Source organism: Somniosus microcephalus, chromosome 15, assembly GCF_052327205.1.
Source record: "Somniosus microcephalus isolate GS21.2 chromosome 15, FLI_Smic_1.0, whole genome shotgun sequence".
NCBI classification, from domain to species: domain Eukaryota; kingdom Metazoa; phylum Chordata; class Chondrichthyes; order Squaliformes; family Somniosidae; genus Somniosus; species Somniosus microcephalus.
The window spans coordinates 113,277,083-113,296,247 of NC_141001.1; the positions used below are offsets into that span (position 1 = coordinate 113,277,083).

Sequence of the window (19,165 nt, forward strand, 5' to 3'; positions counted from 1 at the left end):
TCCCGACTGCTGAATGAAAATCCAGCCCAGGGTGTCCATTTGCATGATGAATGCGGGAATTCGGGTTCAGAGGTCAGCGAGCCTCGCAGGGTTTTCGAATAGCCCGCCTCCACCTCATGCTCTGACCTTGAAACTGACCAGTTCGCTTCCAAATAATAACAGACCTGCCTCTTGGCGTATTGTCTGTAGAACGCACCTGTTCTGTGTCGCATTGAAAAGAGAGAGAGAAAAGAATTCCTTGAGACTTGCATTTCTATAGCGCCTTTCACAACCTCAGGATGTCCCAAAGCGCTTCACAGCCAATGAAGTACTTTTGAAGTGTAGTCACTGTTGTAAAGTAGGAAACGCGGCAGCCAATTTGTGCACAGCAAGCCCCCACAACCAGCAACGGGATAAATGACCAGTTAATCTGTTTTAGGTGTTAGTTGAGGGATAAATATTGGCCAGAACTCCCCTGCTCTTCTTCGAAATAGTGCCAAGGGATCTTTTGCCTCCACCTGAGAGAGCAGACCGGGCCTCAGTTTAACTTCTCATCCGACAGACGGCTCCTCTGACAGTGCAGCACTCCCCCAGCAACGCACTGGGCGTGTCGGCCTGGATTGATGCCAGGTGGGAGGAGGGAGGGTTGTGGGAGGGCAGAGAGTTTGGCCACTGCCCCAAAACAGCGTAAGTGTTTGATATGATCTATGTTTTATCCCAGAATGTCGGACTCGGGTTTGATGAGCAAAGGAATGAGTTCTGTATAATACTTTCATTCTGCCAGCGCATTTCACTTCATCTAGAGCCATCCTTTGTCTATTTACCTGTCCTATTACCATCTCGTCTCGCCTTGAATATCTCTTAATGTCTCTTCACCTCTCACAGACCTTCCCTTTTGTTCTTTCATCCCCTCCCCCATTTCCCAGCCCCCAAACTGGCCTTTTAATCTGTTTCATTTCCTGCTTTTTTCTCAGTTCTGACGAAGGGTTTCGACCTGAAACGTTGACTCTATTTCTCTCTCCACGGATGTTGCCTGGCCTGCTGAGTTTTTCCAGCATTTTCTGTTGTTATTTCGGATTTCCAGCATCCGCAGTATTTTGCTACTGTATAATAGCTGTTTGTTTCTAGGAGTTAGGTATAAAAAGGCATTAAATATGAAATCCATGCCCAACTGTAGTTTGAATATGGAAAGAAGAGATGAGCTGAAGTCTGATTATTATTTTCCATTTCTGCAGAGGTTTGGTCACATCATCATCCTTATTCACATAAGGGTCAGGTGGTGATGCTAATTTCCTTTCAGTGTATGTGACACCGCAAGTCATTATGTAGATAATGATCTGTGTGCACTTCCCTCCCCCATTCATCATTGTACGTGATCCGCACAAAAGCTTCCTCCAAAGAAAGATCGATTGCGTTTCACCCAGCGAGAAGTGCAGTGAAGATGAACACCGAGGCTGAATTCATGCCACTATACGGCGCAAAGCGGCTTCGCTCATCACTGGCGCTAGGGGGGTTGTAGAGTCAGTCCCGAGTCGATGACCCTACCTTACCTGCGGAGCGAGACTCCCCGGAGGCAGTGAGTCAGTCCCCTTTCACCCCCGGAGTCAGGTCTGGTCCTGAGCATGGATTTACGCGACTCATTTAGCACCAGCACTTATCCTGGCCAACTGCCCTCAACCAGCACCAATTGTCCCGGCCAATATTTACCCCTCAACCCACATCCACTAAAACAGATGATCTGGTCATTTATCACATTGCTGTTTGTGGGAGCTTGCTGTGCACAAATTGGCTGTTGTGTTTCCTACATTACAACAGTGACTACACTTCCAAAAAGTACTTCATTGGCTATGATTCGCTTTGGGACGTACTGAGGTCATGCAAGGCGCTATAGAAATGCAAGTCTTTCTTGGTTTCTTTCTTTCATACGCCACCAAGACAGATTATCCGGTTATTTATCTCATTGCTGTTTGTGGGATCTTGCTGTGCGCAGCTTGGCTGCTGCGTTTCCTTCATTGCAACAGTGACTACACTTCCAAAAAGTACTTAATTGGCTGTGATTTGTCGTGAAAGACGCTATAGAAATGCGAGTTCGTTGTTTCTTGTCGGATGAATGCAGACTAGGAAACTGCCAAGTGTTAGCATTTGGGGCAAAGGCCAGCAGGCCCAAGGAGCCTGTCCTCTTTCACCAGAGCAACCCTCAGCCCACACGCTTTCCACAACTACCGCACATTGTTCCTACTGCAGCAACAACAACCTGTATTTATATAGCGCCTTTAATGTAGTAAAACATCCCAAGGCGCTTCACAGGATTATTATAAGACAAAAAATTTGACACCGAGCCACATAAGGGGAAATTAGGGCAGGTGACCAAAAGCTTGGTCACAGAGGCAGGTTTTAAGGCGTGTCTTAAAGGAGGAGAGAGAGGTAGAGAGGCGGAGAGGTTTAGGCAGGGAATTCCAGAGCTTAGGGCCTTGGCAACAGAAGGCACGGCCACCAATGGTTGAGCGATTATAATCAGGGATATTCGAGGGCAGAATTAGAGGAGCGCAGATATCTCAGGGGGTTGTTAGGCAAGAGGAGGTTACAGAGATAGGGAGGGGCGAGACCATGGAGGGATTTGGAAACAAACATGAGAATTTTAAAATCGAGGCGCTGCTTAACCAGGAGCCAATGTAGGTCAGCGAGCACAGGGGTGATGGGCGAACGGGACAATCGACTCGGGGAAGTGGGACTGAGCACAGCTGCTCTTACAAAGAGCCAGCACGGGCAACGACGGGCCGAATGGCCTCCTTCTGAGCTGTTAAGTTTCTTCTTCTTCTTCTTAGCCAGTGGCTCAGTGGGTAGCACTCTCTCTCGCTCTGAGTCAGAAGGTTGTGGGTTCAAGTCCCACTCCAGAGACTTGATCATCTATGGACTCGGGTGAATGGCCGTTGAAATGACTGGTGTGTTTTTCCCTGTGTGCCCGAGCTGGCCATGAGGAAGGCCACCTGAAGGAAGGAGACTACAAACCCCCGGCGCACCCTCACACGCAGCTTGGAAGTGGGATGGGGCGGTGCTGAAGGTGTCCCCAAAACCTCAGGTTAAAGATGCACAATGGCGCCACGCATTTGGCAAGCTCTCGTTTAGTAAAGGCCACAGTTTAAATGATTTGAGTTCAATTAGATGCAACAAACAAAAAAAAAATGTTGATTAGAAAGAAAAAAAGAAAGCCCTGCATTTCTATAGCGCCTTTCACGACCTCAGGACGTCCCAAAGCGCTTTATGACCAATGTAATACTCTAGAAGTGTAGTTGTTGTAATGTGGGAAACGCAGCAGCCAATTCCTGCACAGCAAGATCCCACAAACAATGCTGTGATAATGACCAGATAATCTGTTTTTTTGTGATGTTGATTGAGGGATAAATGTTGGCCCAGGACACCGGGGAGAACTCCCCTGCTCTTCTTCAAAATAGTGGCCGTGGGATCTTTCACATCCACCTGAGAGAGCAGACGGGGCCTCGGTGTAACGTCTCATCCGAAAGACGGCACCTCCGACAGTGCCGCGCTCCCTCAGCACTGCACTGGGGTGTCAGCCTAGATTTTTGTGCCCAAGTCTCTGCAGTGGGACTATGAACCCACAGCCGTCTGACTCAGAGGCGAGAGAGTGCTACCCACTGAGCCACAGCTGACATGAAATCGTTTGCAGAACGAGCCAGTGTTATTTTATCGTAACACAAGACCAGCCTCCCTCTTTTGGGGAGCTCTGTTCCGTGGTGAAAAAAAAAATGCAGCCTGGTTTTAACTCATCTCCCTCGTGTATTATTTAAATTTAAATAGACTTACAGCGGGTCGCCTTCCTTCTTGAGCCTCCCTTCTTGTTTCGTGTCTTGTGAGGGTGGTAGTCTTTTCACTTGGGGACTGGGACACAGGCAGTTCCTTGCGACTCATCTGTTTGAGCGATACTGGCTGGTAATAGTGCCCGGAGTCAGCAGCTTCACATCTTTTTCTGGTTTAAGCTCATTCCAGACTCGTTTTTCGCTACCAGACATGGGTTGTTAATACGCCAGTTATTTTGGACAGATTCCAGCGGAGCCTTTTTTTTGCATTGGTACTAAGTGGCGGGCAATGCTTGGCCACACTAAATTTAAACAAGGCCGATCTTCCTCTGTGTGTTAAAGTTAAAGAAATGGGCCCCTGGAGAAGCACAGGCCTGCAACCCTGGCAGTCAACGAGAGAGCGGGGCCCTCCGTGGAATCGCATGACCTCGACCCCAGCGGACTTTCCGTAACCAGGGATTTCATTGAAATGGATAAAATTCTGACAGGGCTAGACAGATTGGATGCAGAGAGAATGTTTCCCCTGGCTGGGGTTCCAGAACGAGGGGTCACAGTCTCAGGATACGGGGTAGGACATTTAGGACAGAGATGAGGAGAAATTTCTTCACTCAGAGAGTGGTGAACCTGTGGAATTCTCTACCACAGAAGGCTGTGGAGGCTAAGTCACTGAATATATTTAAGAAGGAGATAGATAGATTTCTAGACACAAAAGGCATCAAGGGGTATGGGGAGAGAGCAGGAATATGGTATTGAGATAGAGGATCAGCCATGATCATGTTGAATGGCGGAGCAGGCTCGAATGGCCTACTCCTGCTCCTATTTTTCTATGTTTCTATCTTTGTGTGTTAAAGTTAAAGAAATGGGCCCCTGTAGAAGCACGGGCCTGCGAGCCTGGCAGTCAACCACAGATCGGGGCCCTCTGGGAATCGCGTGACCTCGACCCCAGCAGACTTTCCGTGACCGGGGAGAGGTTCCCTGTTTAGCATGGTATTGGCAGGCACCCACATCTTGGGAGCCCGCTGTGGCGGTGAGGCTGGCAATGCCGGTACAGTTTACTGCTCCAAGTGGCCCACTTTGTGAGTGGGCAGCAGGTGAATATTTTTTCTGTTAGTATTTGCACTTTTACTTTGGGGAAAGCCGGGGGGCGGGAGGAGGTGCGTGGGGTGTGATCCAGGTTACAACCCCCAGCCTGGACTCCGCCAAGGACCGCCATGCTCGCTTCGACAGACAGACCAGGCCTCTAATGCCGAGGACCAGGGAATGCGGGAACTGCTCTCTCTCTCTCTCTCATGCCTCTGGGGCAGTGGGAGGATTTTCCCCTTCTCAGGGCGTTGTGGAATCCCCAACCAAAGGCGGTTAACGTGTGAGCCTGAAATTCCTACCGCAAATTGGGCCTTTGTGAGTTTTAGTTTCGTTCACAAAGCTACCCTGCTGGGCAATTCAGGAAAAACCTTCTTTACCCAGAGAGTGGTGAGAATGTGGAACTCGCTACCACAGGGAGTGGTTGAGGCGAATGGCATAGATGCATTTAAGGGGAAACTAGATAAATACATGAGGGAGAAAGGGATGAGTGCAGCTCCAACAACACTCAAGAAGCTCGACACCATTCAGGATTCAGGATAAAGCAGCCCGCTTGATTGGCACCACATCCACCACCTTAAACATTCACTCCCTCCACCACCGGCGCATCGTGGCTGCAGTGTGTACCATCTACAAGATGCACTGCAGCAACTCGCCAAAGATCCTTCAACAGCACCTTCCAAACCCGTGACCTCTGCCACTTAGAAGGACAAGGGCAGCAGACGCATGGGAACATCACCACCTACAAGTTCCCCTCCAAGCCACACACCATCCTGACTTGGACCTGTATCGCCGTTCCTTCACTGTCGCTGGGCCAAAATCCTGGAACTCCCTTCCTAACAGCATTGTGGGTGTACCTACACCATATGGACTGCAGCGGTTCAAGAAGGCGGCTCACCACCATCTTCTCAAGGGAAATTAGGGATGGGCACTAAATGCAGGCCTAGCCAGCGACGCCCACATCTCATCAATGAATAAAAAAAAGAAAAATGCTGATAGGGTGCGATGAAGAGGGGTGGGAGGAGGCTCGTGTGGAGCATAAACTGGCGTAGACCAGTTGGGCCGAATGGCCTGTTTCTGTGCTGGGAATTCGATGTAATTTAAGGGAAGAATGATCCATTTTGTTGAGCAGGGCACAAGAAATCAAACATTAATTACTTCAGGTACTCGGTAGATGCAAAAAATTGTGAAATCCATTGAGATCTTACCTTACGAAAAGCAGGGAGGGAGTGGGACTAATTGGAGAGCTCTTTGAAAGAGCCGGCACAGGCACGATGGGCTGAACGGCCTTTTCCTGTGCAAGACTCTATGTTGTCGGATCTCCCGCGTGTCGTGCTCACGGCCCTCTGGGTCTGGAGCCCGTTGGTGCTGTTCGGCTGCAAAGTTGGAGTTGTGCTTGACCAGGCCCTGCCCCTTTAAGACGGCGACAAGGGCACTCCGCTGTGGGGAAGTAATTTGCATAGGTCCTGAGGTCAGTTGGTGGTGAATTATTGTTGTTGGGAGTTTCTCTAGACTGCTGGTTGGCTCCCATTTGTCGCCTCAACATCAGGAGACAGCTGGAGTTTGTTCTCTTGTTTACTGTATATTTTCTGATTAAGAGTGTTCCATTGTGGCTTGTTGGTGTTTTGTGCTAAGTGCTATGCCTGGTGTCTGTCGAACACACTCAAACTTTTTATGTAAAATAGATTCACTAATTTGGGCATCAGCCGTAGCTCAGTGGGTAGCACTCTCGTCTGTGTGTCCGAAGGTTGTAGGTTCAAGCCCCACTTAAGCAGCAACTCGCCAAGGCTTCTTCGGCAGCACCTCCCAGACCCGCGACCTCTTCTACCTAGAAGGACAAGGGCAGCAAGTGCATGGGAACACCACCACCTCCAAGTTCCCCTCCAAGTCACACAACCATCCCGACTTGGAAATATATTGGCCGTTCCTTCATTGTCGCTGGGTCAAAATCCTGGAACTCCCTCCCTAACAGCACCGTGGGAGTACCTTCACCACACGGACTGCAGTGGTTCAAGAAGGCGGCTCACCACCACCTTCTCGAGGGCAGCTAGAGAAGGCCGATAAATGCTGGCCTTGCCGGTGACGCCCACGTCCCAAGAGTGAATAAATAACAAAATACTCGAGGTCACGAGCGTATAATCCAGGCTAACACTTAAAGGCGGTGTTGAGGGAGTGCTCCAGGTGCTGTCTTTCAAACAAGACATTAAACCAATGCCCAGTCTGCCTGAATATAGATCAAGCAGGGAGTCCTTCACCATCTCCTGACCACCGTAGCCCACAGCACCAACACCACCGGCCTAACTGGGATCTACCAACATCACCAGGTGCCAAATTTACCCAGATAACAACAGTTTCAAACAGAAATTCATTGAACGTAAAGCACTTTGCGACGCGCTGACGATATGATAAGGTACTATCTAAATACGTAGCTTTAAGTATAAACTTTCTTAGGGGAAAAATTTGCAGGGCTCTGGGGAAAGAGCTGGGGGTGGGGGGGAGTGTGACTAATCGGAGAGCTCTTTCAAAGAGCCGGCACAGGCGCGATGGGCCCAATGGCCCCTTCCTGTGCTGTAAGACCCTATGAAGCGCCTTCAATTTCATTTGTGAAATAGCAGGTTTAGGACATCACTTAAACCTGCTCCCTCTCATCCACGCCAATAACTATTTTGTGTACCAATAACTCCTCTCATTAGAATAGAGCGACGGAGTTACTAATTGAATATTGACTTTGCTAATGGAATGTTGCACTCCTTTCACTGTTACCAGCCGCTTGCAGTTGCTGTGTCCTCTTGAAGCAGAGACCGGGGATTAAGGAACAAGCTGTACACAGTGCCTTGAATATTGTTTCATGGTTAGCAGGATTGTTAAGTGAGCTTATTGATTAACTAAGGGGATTTTCTTTTTGAGTCTCTGCTTCTGCTGCTGCCCAAGAGGCCTGTACTTCGTCCCTCCCGGGCTCCGTTTAACAGCATCCCAGTCGAGAATGCAGCTCCAGATCGATCGGTTGCTGCATAATTCCTTTGCACACTGTTGGCCCCAGGGAACCAGTGAACTATGTTCTCGAGGGACCACCAGTCACAGGAGGTGGCAGAATTCCACACATGAAAAAGAAAGACTTGCATTTCTATAGCACCTTTCACGACCTCAGGATGTCCCCAAAGCGCTTTACAGCCAATGAGGTACTTTTGAAGTTGTAATTGTAGGTGCAGCCAATTTGCGCACAGCAAGCTCCCACAAACAGCAATGTGATAATAAGAACATAAGAAATAGGAGCAGGAATAGGCCACTTGGCCCCTCGGGCCTGCTCCGCCATTCAATAAGATCATGGCTGATCTTGGGCTCAAAGCCACTTCCCTTCCCGCTCCCCATAACCCTTCACTCCCTTATCTTGCAAAAATATGTCTATCCCCATCTTAAATGTATTTAATGACCCAGCCTCCACGGCTCTCTGGGGCAGAGAATTCCACAGATTTACGACCCTCTGAGAGAAGAAATTCCTCCTCATCTCAGTCCTAAAAGGGCGACCCTTTATTCTGAAACTGTGCCCCCGAGTTCTAGATTTCCCCACGAGGGGAAACATCATCTCTGCATCTACCCTGTCGAGCCCCCTCAGTATCTTATATGTTTCAATAAGATCACCTCTCATTCTTCTAAATTCCAATGAGTATAGGCCCAGCCTGCTCAACCTTTCCTCATAAGTCAAACCCCTCATCTCTGGAATTAACCTAGTGAATCATCTCTGAACTGCCTCCAATGCAGGTATATCCTTCCTTAAATAAGGAGAACAAAACTGTACGCAGTACTCCAGGTGTGGTCTCACCAATACCCTGTACAGTTGTAGCAGGACGTCCCTGCTTTTATACTCCAACCCCTTTGAAATAAAGGCCAACATTCCATTTGCCTTTTTGATTACTTGCTGTACCTGCATGCTAACTTTTTGTGTTTCATGTACAAGGACCCCCAGGTCCCTCTGAACTGTAGCATTTTGTAATCTCTCTCCATTTAAATAATAATTTGCTTTTTTATTTTTCCTGCCGAAGTGTATAACTTCACACTTTCCCACATTATACTCCATCTGCCAAATGACCCGATCATCTGTTTTAGATGTTGACTGAAGGATAAATATTGGCCAGGACACCGGGGAGAACTCCTCTGCTCTTCTTTGAAATAGTGCCGTGGGATCCTTTACGCCCACCTGAGAGAGCAGACGGGGCCTCGGTTTAACATCTCATCTGAAAGACGGCACCTCCGACAGAGCAGCACTCCCTCAGTGCTGGGAGTGTCAGCCTGGATTTTTGTGCTCCAGTCTCTGTGGAGTGGGACTTGAACCCACGAACTTCCTGACTCAGAGGAGAGAGAGGGAGCGCTACCCAGTGAGCCACGGCTGACACCTCTGTATAACGGGCGGTGTCGGGTGTCACAGGGCTGCTGGCACCCATGGAATTATTGAGTTAGCATCTTTAAGAGAAGAGCGGAACAGAAGGGGCAGATAATCAAGGAGGGAGAACGTTAGAGAGAAGCAGTCTGCATATGTATTGGAGCCCTGGACAATAGGTCACTGATCCCAGTTGACTTCAGCAATGAAGCTGGGTAGCTGGGTCTTCAAGTGTTGGAACCAAGTAGAGCACATATTCTCAGGTAGGAGATGTATTAATTTTATGTAAGTGGTGTTAATAGAAAGAAAAGAAAGAACTTGCATTTGTATAGCGCCTTTCACGACCTCAGGATCATAATGACCAGATAATGTGTTTTTATTGATGATGGTTGAGGGATAAATATTGGCCACAACACCAGGGAGAAGTCCTCTGCTATTCTTCAAAACAGTGCCAAACAGGAGCCACGGTTTAACATCTGATCCGAAAGACGGCACCTCCGACAGTGCAACACTCCCTCAGCACTGCACTGGGAGTGTCAGCCTCGATTTAGTGCTCATGCCTCTGGAGAACTTGCATTTTAAAAAATTCATTCATGTGATGTGGGCGCCGCTGGCAGGGCCAGCATTTATTGCCCCTCCCTAGTTGCCCTTGAGAAGGTGGTGGTGAGCCGCCTCCTTGAACCGCTGCAGTCCATGTGGTGAAGGTGCTCCTACAGTGCTGTTAGGGAGGGAGTTCCAGGATTTTGTCCCAGCGACGATGAAGGATCGGCCGATATATTTCCAAATCAGGATGGTGTGTGACTTGGAGGGGAACTTGGAGGCGGTGGTGTTCCCATGTGCCTGCTGCCCTTGTCCTTCTGGGTGGTAGAGGTCGCGGGTTTGGGAGGTGCTGTCGAAGAATATACAGCATCTTGATGACACCCTCAGGAGATCCAAAAACCTTCCATAGCCATTGAATCACTTTTGAAGTGCAGTCGCTGTTGTCTTGGAGGGAAACACAGCAAGTTGCACAGCGCGATCCCACAAATAGCAATGCAATGAATGATCAGTGAATCTGTTTTGGGTGGTATTACTTGAGGGGAGGAATATTAGCTGATCGCCCTTGAACAATGCCCTGGGATCTTTCTTTACTGCTGTTGGAAGTGCTAGGCAGGGTCTTGGTTTAACCGTGAAAGTGAAGGGCAGCACCTCTGACAATGCAGCATTCCCTCCGCACCGTATTGAAGTGCCGGCCTCGATCAGGCGGCCCAGGAGCAGGGCTCCACCCCACAGCACCTCTGGCTCGAGTGGCGACAGCTGGGTCAAACATGACGCTTGGTGCGCGAGTCGGTCTCGTGCAGAAAGGGCTGGATGTGGTGCAGCATTCCAGAGGCTGCGTTGGAAACAGATGTCGGGCTTGAACCCAGTACCCAGTCTGAAAGGAGTCGTCATAAGTCAATATTTCCGGCAAGGCAGCCTTCCATATCCATTACCGGCTGTTAAAGTGCAGACTCCCCGAAGGCAGCCATTCACTGGGAGTTTTCAAGTGAGAGACAAGAGCTGCTTAGTGGCAGAACGAGGCAGCATTGCATTGCCGGCAAGGTCTGGTCCCGCTGTCTTAAGAGCTGCCCTTCCCTGAGCCACATTACTTCCCTATTTCACAAGCCTCAATTTCACTTACTTCGAGTTCTGCCTCTCTTTCACTCCCTTTTTATTTGATTCCAGTCCCTGCAGCTAGAGTTTCACTGACTGGGCTTTGTTATTGAAGAAAGACTTGCATTTATATAGCGCCTTTCACAACCTAGGGACGTCCCAAACGCTTTAAATTCCTTTGAAGTGCAGTCACTGTTGTAATGTAGGAAACGCGGCAGCCAATTTTTGCACAGCAAGCTCCCGCAAACAGCATTGTGATAATGACCAGACCATCTGTTTTTATTATGTTGATTGAGGGATAAATATTGGCCCCAGGACACCGGGGAGAACTCCCCTGCTCTTCTTTGAAATAGTGCCACTGGATCTTTTACACCCACCTGTGAGGGCAGGCAAAGCCTCGGTTTCATGTCTCAGTCCAGAGACGGCACCTCCGACAGTGCAGCACTCCCTCAGTACTGCAATGGGAGTGTCAGCCCGGAGTTTGTGCTCAAGTCTCTGACGTGAGACTTGAACCCACAACCTTTCTGTGTCAGAAGTGAGAGCGCTGCCCACTCAGCCACAGCTGAGACCCAGGGCCGGACCATCCGTGGGCCTATAGATCCTATAATACGTGCCGTGATTCTCCTGCAGCTGTCCGGCATGGCTCAGTGTGTAGCACTCGTGCCTCCATGGTTCAAGTCCCACTCCAGAGACTTGAGCACAAAATCCAGGCTGACTCTCCCAGTGAACGCTGCACTGTTGGAGAGGCGGCACTGAGGGAGAGCTGCACTATTGGAGAGGCAATACTGAGGGAGCACTGCATTGTCGGAGGGGCAGTACTGAGGGAGTGCTGCACTGTCGGAGAGGCAGTACTGAGGGAGTGCGGCACTGTCGGAGGGGCAGTACTGAGGGAGTGCTGCACTGTCGGAGGGGCAGCACAGAGGGAGTGCTGCACTATCGGAGGGGCAGTACTGAGGGAGCGCTGCACTGTCGGAGGGGCAGTACTGAGGGAGTGCTGCACTGTCGGAGGGGCAGTACTGAGGGAGTGCTGCACTATCGGAGGGGCAGTACTGAGGGAGCGCTGCACTATCGGAGGGGCAGTACTGAGGGAGTGCTGCACTGTCAGAGGGGCAGTACTGAGGGAGCGCTGCACTGTCGGAGGGTCAGTACTGAGGGAGCGCTGCACTGTCGGAGGGTCAGTACTGAGGGCGCGCCGCACTATCGGAGGGGCAGTACTGAGGGAGTGCGGCACTGTCGGAGGGGCAGTTCTGAGGGAGCACCGCACTGTCGGAGGGACAGTACTGAGGGAGCGCTGCACTATCGGAGGGGCAGTACTGAGGGAGCGCTGCACTATCGGAGGGGCAGTACTGAGGAAGCGCTGCACTGTCGGAGGGGCAGTACTGAGGGAGTGCTGCACTATCGGAGGGGCAGTACTGAGGGAGCGCTGCACTGTCGGAGGGGCAGTACTGAGGGAGTGCTGCACTATCGGAGGGGCAGTGCTGAGGGAGCACTGCACTGTCGGAGGGTCAGTACTGAGGGAGCGCTGCACTGTCGGAGGGGCAGTACTGAGGGAGCACCGCACTGTCGGAGGGACAGTACTGAGGGAGCGCTGCACTATCGGAGGGGCAGTACTGAGGGAGCGCTGCACTATCGGAGGGGCAGTACTGAGGGAGTGCGGCACTGTCGGAGGGGCAGTTCTGAGGGAGCACCGCACTATCGGAGGGTCAGTACTGAGGGAGTGCGGCACTGTCGGAGGGGCAGTACTGAGGGAGCGCTGCACTGTCGGAGGGTCAGTACTGAGGGCGCGCTGCACTATCGGAGGGGCAGTACTGAGGGAGTGCGGCACTGTCGGAGGGGCAGTTCTGAGGGAGCACCGCACTGTCGGAGGGACAGTACTGAGGGAGCACTGCACTATCGGAGGGGCAGTACTGAGGGAGCGCGGCACTGTCGGAGGGGCAGTACTGAGGGAGCGCTGCACTATCGGAGGGTCACCACAGCTGACTCTGATTCTGTCCCCACCCAGAGTCTGCTAATGTGCATTTTCCAGCACGGATCACTGGGATGGAGATCAGGAGCGTGAACCCCCGGTCAACTCTCCCCGTAACCAACATAGCTGAGGCTAACGGTATAATCCTGTGACTACCCTGGACAGCATCAGCTACCTCTGTATAGATCAGGAGTGAAACTTGGATAATTCCTTACTGTGCTGTCACAAGAATACAATTTCTGAGCTTTCCCAAGCTCTTTCTAAAGAGTTAAATTATGAGGCCAGGTTGCAAAGACTAGGGGGGGAAAATTCAGTTGTTTGCGCCTCCCGTTAGTGCCTTAAGAGGGCGCTAATGGGGCGCAAAGCAACTGGCGCCCGGGCGCAGCGATGTTTGCACCGTTCGCAAAATTAACTAGACATTTTGTGGCGGCGCTAAACACTACCGCCACGATCTCCTGCGCCGGCAGATCGTGACGTCAGTCGAGTGCGCAACGCCCCGGTAGCCCCCTGCCTTACCGCCTGCTGCTAGCAACGACAGGTTGAGGGGGACGTTTTGCAGTCAGGAAGGGACTGGGGGAGCGCTATTTAAAGGCAACCGCTTCCTGCCTTTTTTTTGTCGGTGACATTTTTGCACCACGCATTCTGAGAGAGAGAGACTTCTGGAGCGATTCAACGCTGTGTGAAGGAGCTTTGGGTACTGAGCAGCACTTTGCAGGTTTATTTTGATTTGTCCTTCCTTGCTTCGCCAGCGCTCTGAGGTAGCGCCTCGCTCCTCGGCCTTTGTGCCTTAAGACAGGCGTGAAGCACCTGATTTAGCGCTCCAATCACCTCCAGGGGCGATAAAAGCCAAGTTTGCAGTTGGAGGCGATAATTAGCGCCAGGCGCTAAACTTTGCGCACGGCCGATAATGGTGCCTCAAACTGGGCGATACTGAATTTTTCCTCCTTGGCTTGTATTCCTTTGAGTGCCTGGTGATCTGATTGAGGTGTTTAAGATGATTAAAGGATTTGAGAGGATAGAGAGACACTATTTCCTCTGGTGGGAAGAGTCTAGAACAAGGGGACATAATGTTAAAATCAGAGCCAGGCCGTTCAGGGGTGATGTCAGGAAGCACTTCTTCACACAAAGGGGGGTGGAAATCTGGAACTCTCTCCCCCAAAATGCAGTTGAGGCTGGGGGTCAATTGAAAATTTCAAAACTGAGATTGATAGATTTTTATTAGGCAATGGAATTAAAGGATTACAGAACCAAGGCGGGTGGATGGAGTTAAGATACAGATCAGGCACGATCTAATCTAATGATGGAAGAGGCTCAAGGAGCTTAATGGCCCCCACCTGTTCCTGTGCAATATTCTCATTAGACTGCGCAGCTAAGAGTTGAATTAAATCAAAGTTAAAACCCCTCAAGACAGGGGCTCCTCACCTGCTGTCGTTGACATTAATTCCTTGTCCAAAAAAGTGAGTGAGCAACAACAACAAGTTGCATTTATATAGCGCCTTTAACGTAGTAAAACGTCCCAAGGTACTTCACAGCAGCGATTATCAAACAAAATTTGACACCGAGCCACATAAGGAGATATCAGGACAGGTGACCAAAAGCTTGGGCAAAGAGGGAGGTTTTAAGGAGTGCCTTAAAGGAGGAGAGAGAGGCGGAGAGGTTTAGGGAGGGAATTCCAGAGCTTAGGGCCCAGGCAGATGAAGGCACGGCCGCCAATGGTGGAACGATGAAAATCAGGGATGCTCAAGAGGCCAGAATTGGAGGAACACAGAGATCTCGGAGGGTTGTAGGGCTGGAGGAGGTTACAGAGATAGGGAGGAGGGGCAAGGGTCATGGAGGGATTTGAAAACAAGGATGAGAATTTTCAAAGCAGGACAGATGTTGTGATAACAGTTTGGTCGGATCTAATACTCTGAGCATTTCCACTCAATGTAATGAGTCGCTTTTTTTTATCTAGTGCAGCTGCAGACCTATTTGTTGGTCTGAGTCTCGCTGTTGAAGAGGCCTATTCTATCAGTTTTCCCCATTCAGACCCAGTGCTAAACGACACTTGAGCAATTCAGAAAAGCCTCGCACTGCTTGGCTGCCTCTGGTCGCAGGGAAACACTGCTCCATTTACTCAGAGGGACGCCAGACAGCATCTAATCCGCTCATAACCAGCCCGGCGGCAGAGCGTCCTGCATTTGGCGCACAAATTATAAAACGCTGGAATCTAAAAGCACAGGCACAGATACTTCCCCAGCAGCCTGCCAGCTTCCAAAGAAATTACAAGGTCCTTAAATCTCATCGTGCATTTTGAACTTAAAACCGAGGGCACCCCCCACCCCCCGTCTGCTCTCTCTAAGGTGGACATAAAAGATCCCGCGGCACTCTTTTGAAGAAGAGCAGCGGAGTTCTCCCCGGTGTCCTGGGGCCAATAATTATCCCTCGATCAATATCACTGAAAAACAGATTATCTGCTCATTTCTGTCGTGGGAGCTTGCTGTGCGCAAATTGGCTGCCGCGTTTCCTACATTACAACAGTGACTACACTTCAAAAAATGTACTTCATTGGCTGGAAAGGCGCTTTGGGACGTCCTGACATCGTGAAAGGGGCGATATAAATACAATTTCTTTCTTTAGCCCTTCGTAGTGATATAACCATTGTCCTTCTTTCAGAGGAGGTTTAGTTCGGTCCAGCCAGTCTATGGACAATGCTGGAATCTGGGCTAGTGCTCTGCTTGGGGATGCTCATTGTACTTACGAAAGAAATCAAAGAAAGAAAGAAAGTCTTGCATTTCTATAGCGCCTTTCACGACCACTGGATGTCCCAATGCTGTTCGCAGCTGCAATTAAGTACTTTCTGAAGTGTAGTCACTGTTGTGGCGTAGGAAATGTGGCAGCCAATTTGTACAAAGCAAGCTCTCACAAACAGCAAGTAGGGGTGACCCCGAGCTTCTGGTCGCCTGTCACTTTAATTCTCCGCTGCAGTCTCACTCTGACCTCTCCATCCGCGGCCTCTTGCACTGTTCCAATGAAGCTCAACGTAAGCTCGAGGAACAGCAGCTCATCTTTCGATTAGGCACTTTACAGCCTTCTGGACTCAACATCGAGTTCAACAATTTCAGACCATAACCTCGGCCTCTATTATTTTCTTTTCTCTCTCTCACGTGGCAGCTGTCGATCATTCTGCCATCGCCATTCACACCTCATCTCGAGTCATCTTTTGTTTCTTTACTTGTCCCATTACCATCTCCTTTTGCCTCGCACCATCATCCCTTTTGTCTCTTAATCTCTCCTGCCCTCCACCCTAACACAGACCTTCCCTTTTGTTCTTTCCTCCCCTCCCCCCTCTCCCGGCCCCCGCACTTGCTTAAAAACCTGTTCCATCGCCAACTTTTTCCAGTTCTGACGAAGGGTCATTGACCTGAAACGTTGACTCTGTTTCTCTCTCTACCGAGGCCAACGGTAGCGTAGTGGTAATGTCACTGGGCTAATAATCCAGAGGCCTGGATTAATTATCAAGTCGTGAGTTCAAATCCCACCACGGCAGCTGGGGAATTTTAATTCAGTTAATTAAATAAATCTGGAATAAAAAGCTAGTATCAGTAATGGTAATCATGAAACTATTGGATTGTTATAAAAACCCTTCTAGTTCACTGATGTCCTTTAGGAAAGGAAATCTGCCATCCTTACCTGGTCTGGCCTATATGTGACTCCGGACGGACCACTCGGCACTGGCTACAGTCATGGCAACCGTCGACCCTGCAAAGTCCTCCTCCTCCTCATCAACATCTGGGGACTTCTGCCAAAATTGAGAGAGCTGTCCCACAGACTAGTCAAGCAACAGCCTGACATAGTCATACTCACAGAATCATACCTTTCAGCCAATGTCCCCAACTCCTCCATCACCATCCCTGGGGTGGCGGCACAGTGGTATACAGTCGGGAAGGAGTGGCCCTGGCAGTCCTCAACATTGACTCCAGACCCCATGAAGTCTCATGGCTTCAGGTCAAGCATGGGCATGGAAACCTCCTGCTGATTACCACCTACTGCCCTCCCTCAGCTGATGAATCAGTACTCCTCCATGTTGAACACCACTTGGATGAAGCACTGAGAGTAGAAAAGGCATAGAATGTATTCTGGGTGGGAGACTTCAAAGTCCATCACCAAGAGTGGCTCGGTAGCACCACTACTGACTGAGCTGGCCGAGTCCTGAAGGACATAACTGCCAGTCTGGGCCTGCGACAGGTGGTGAGAGAACCAACACGAGGGAAAATCCTACTTGACCTCGTCCTCACCAATCTACCTGTCGCAGATGCATCTGTCCATGACAGTGTTGGTAGCAGTGACCACCGCACAGTCATTGTGGAGAAGAAGTCCTGGCTTCACACTGAGGACACCCGCTATCGTGTTATGTGGCACTACCACCGTGCTAAATGGGATAGATTCAGAACAGATCTAACAGCTCAAAGCTGGGCATCCATGAGGCGCTGTGGGGCAGCTGCAGAATTGTATTCCACCACAATCTGTAACATCATGGCCCAGCATATCCCTCACTCTACCATTACCATCAAGCCAGGGGACCAACACTGGTTCAATAAGGAGTGTAGAAGAGCATGCCAGGAGCAGCACCAGGTGTACCTAAAAATGAGGTGCCAACCTGTGGAAGTTGCAACACAGGACTACATGCAAGCTAAAAAGCGGAAGCAGCATGCTATAGACAGGGCTAAGCGATCCCACAATCAACGGATCAGTTCAAAGCTCTGCAGTCCTGCCCCATCCAGTTGTGAATGGCGGTGGACCATTAAACAACTAACGGGAGGAGGAGGCTCCATGAATATCCCCATCCTCAATGATGGTGGAGCCCAGCACGTGAGTGCAAAAGACAAGGCTGAAGCGTTTGCAACCATCTTCAGCCAGAAGTGCCAAGTGGATGATCCATAAATGCCTACTCCAGAGATCCCCACCATCACAGAAGCCAGTCTTCAGCCAATTCGATTCACTCCATGTGATATCAAGAAATGGCTGAGCGTACTGGATACAGCAAAGGCAATGGGCTCCGACAAGATCCCGGCTATCGTGCTGAAGACTTGTGCTCCAGAATTAGCTGCGCCTCTAGCCAAGCTGTTCCAGTACAGCTACAACACTGGCATCTATCCGATAATGTGGAAAACTGCCCAGGTATGTCCTGTCCACAAAAAACAGGACAAATCCTACCCGGCCAATTACCGCCCCATCAGTCTACTCTCAATCATCAGCAAAGTGATAGAAGGTGTCTTCGACAGTGCTATCAAGCGGCACTTACTCAACAATAACCTGCTAACTGATGCCCAGTTTGGGTTCCGCAAAGACCACTCGGCTCCCGTCCTCATTATAGCCTTGGTCCAAACATGGACAAAGGAGCTGAATTCCAGAGGTGAGGTGAGAGCGACTGCCCTTGACATCAAGACAACATTTGACCAAGTGTGGCATCAAGGAGCCCTAGTAAAACTGAAGTCAATGGGAATCAGAGGGGTAAACGCTCCATTGGCTGGAGTCATGCCTAGCACAAAGGAAGATGGCTGTGGTGGTTGAAGGTCAATCATCACAGCCCCAGGACATCGCTGCAGGAGTTCCTCAGGGCAGTGTCCTAGGCCCAACCATCTTCAGCTGCTTCATCAATGATCTTCCCTCCAACATAAGGTCATAAATGGGGATGTTTGCTGATGACTGCACTGTGTTTAACGCCATTCACAACACCACAAATAATAAAGCAGCCCATGGCCGCATGCAACAAGACCTGGACGACGTTCAGGCTTGAGCTGATAAGTGGCAGGTAACATTCGCGCCACAGAAGTGCCAGGTAATGACTATCTCCAACAAGCGAAGGTCTAACCACCGCCCCTTGACATTCAATGGCATTACCATCACAGAATCCTCCACTATCAACATCCTGGGGGTCACCATTGACCAGAAACTTAACTGGACCAGCCACATAAATTCTGTGGCAACAAGGACAGGTCAGAGGCTAGGTATTCTGCGGTGAGTGTCTCACCTCCTGACTCCCCAAAGCCTTTCCACTATCTACAAGGCACAAGTAAGGAGTGTGATGGAATACTCTCCACTTGCCTGGATGAGTGCAGCTCCAACAACTCTCAAGAAGCTCAACACCATCCAGGACAAAGCAGCCCGTTTGATTGGCACCCCATCCACCACCTTAAACATTCACTCCCTCCACCACCGGCGCACCGTGGCTGCAGTGTGTAGCATCTACAAGATGCAGTGCAGCAACTCACCAAGTCTTCTTCGGCAGCACCTCCCAAACCCGCGACCTCTTCCACCTAGAAGGACAAGGGCAGC

At 50.2% G+C, this 19,165-nt stretch overlaps 1 protein-coding gene across 4 annotated transcripts in view; it reads left to right on the forward strand.

Annotated features, from left to right (window-relative positions):
* Nucleotides 1-19,165, forward strand: part of LOC147107160 (metallophosphoesterase MPPED2) — a 311,144-nt gene that overhangs the window by 207,031 nt on the left and 84,948 nt on the right. The window lies entirely within an intron of this gene.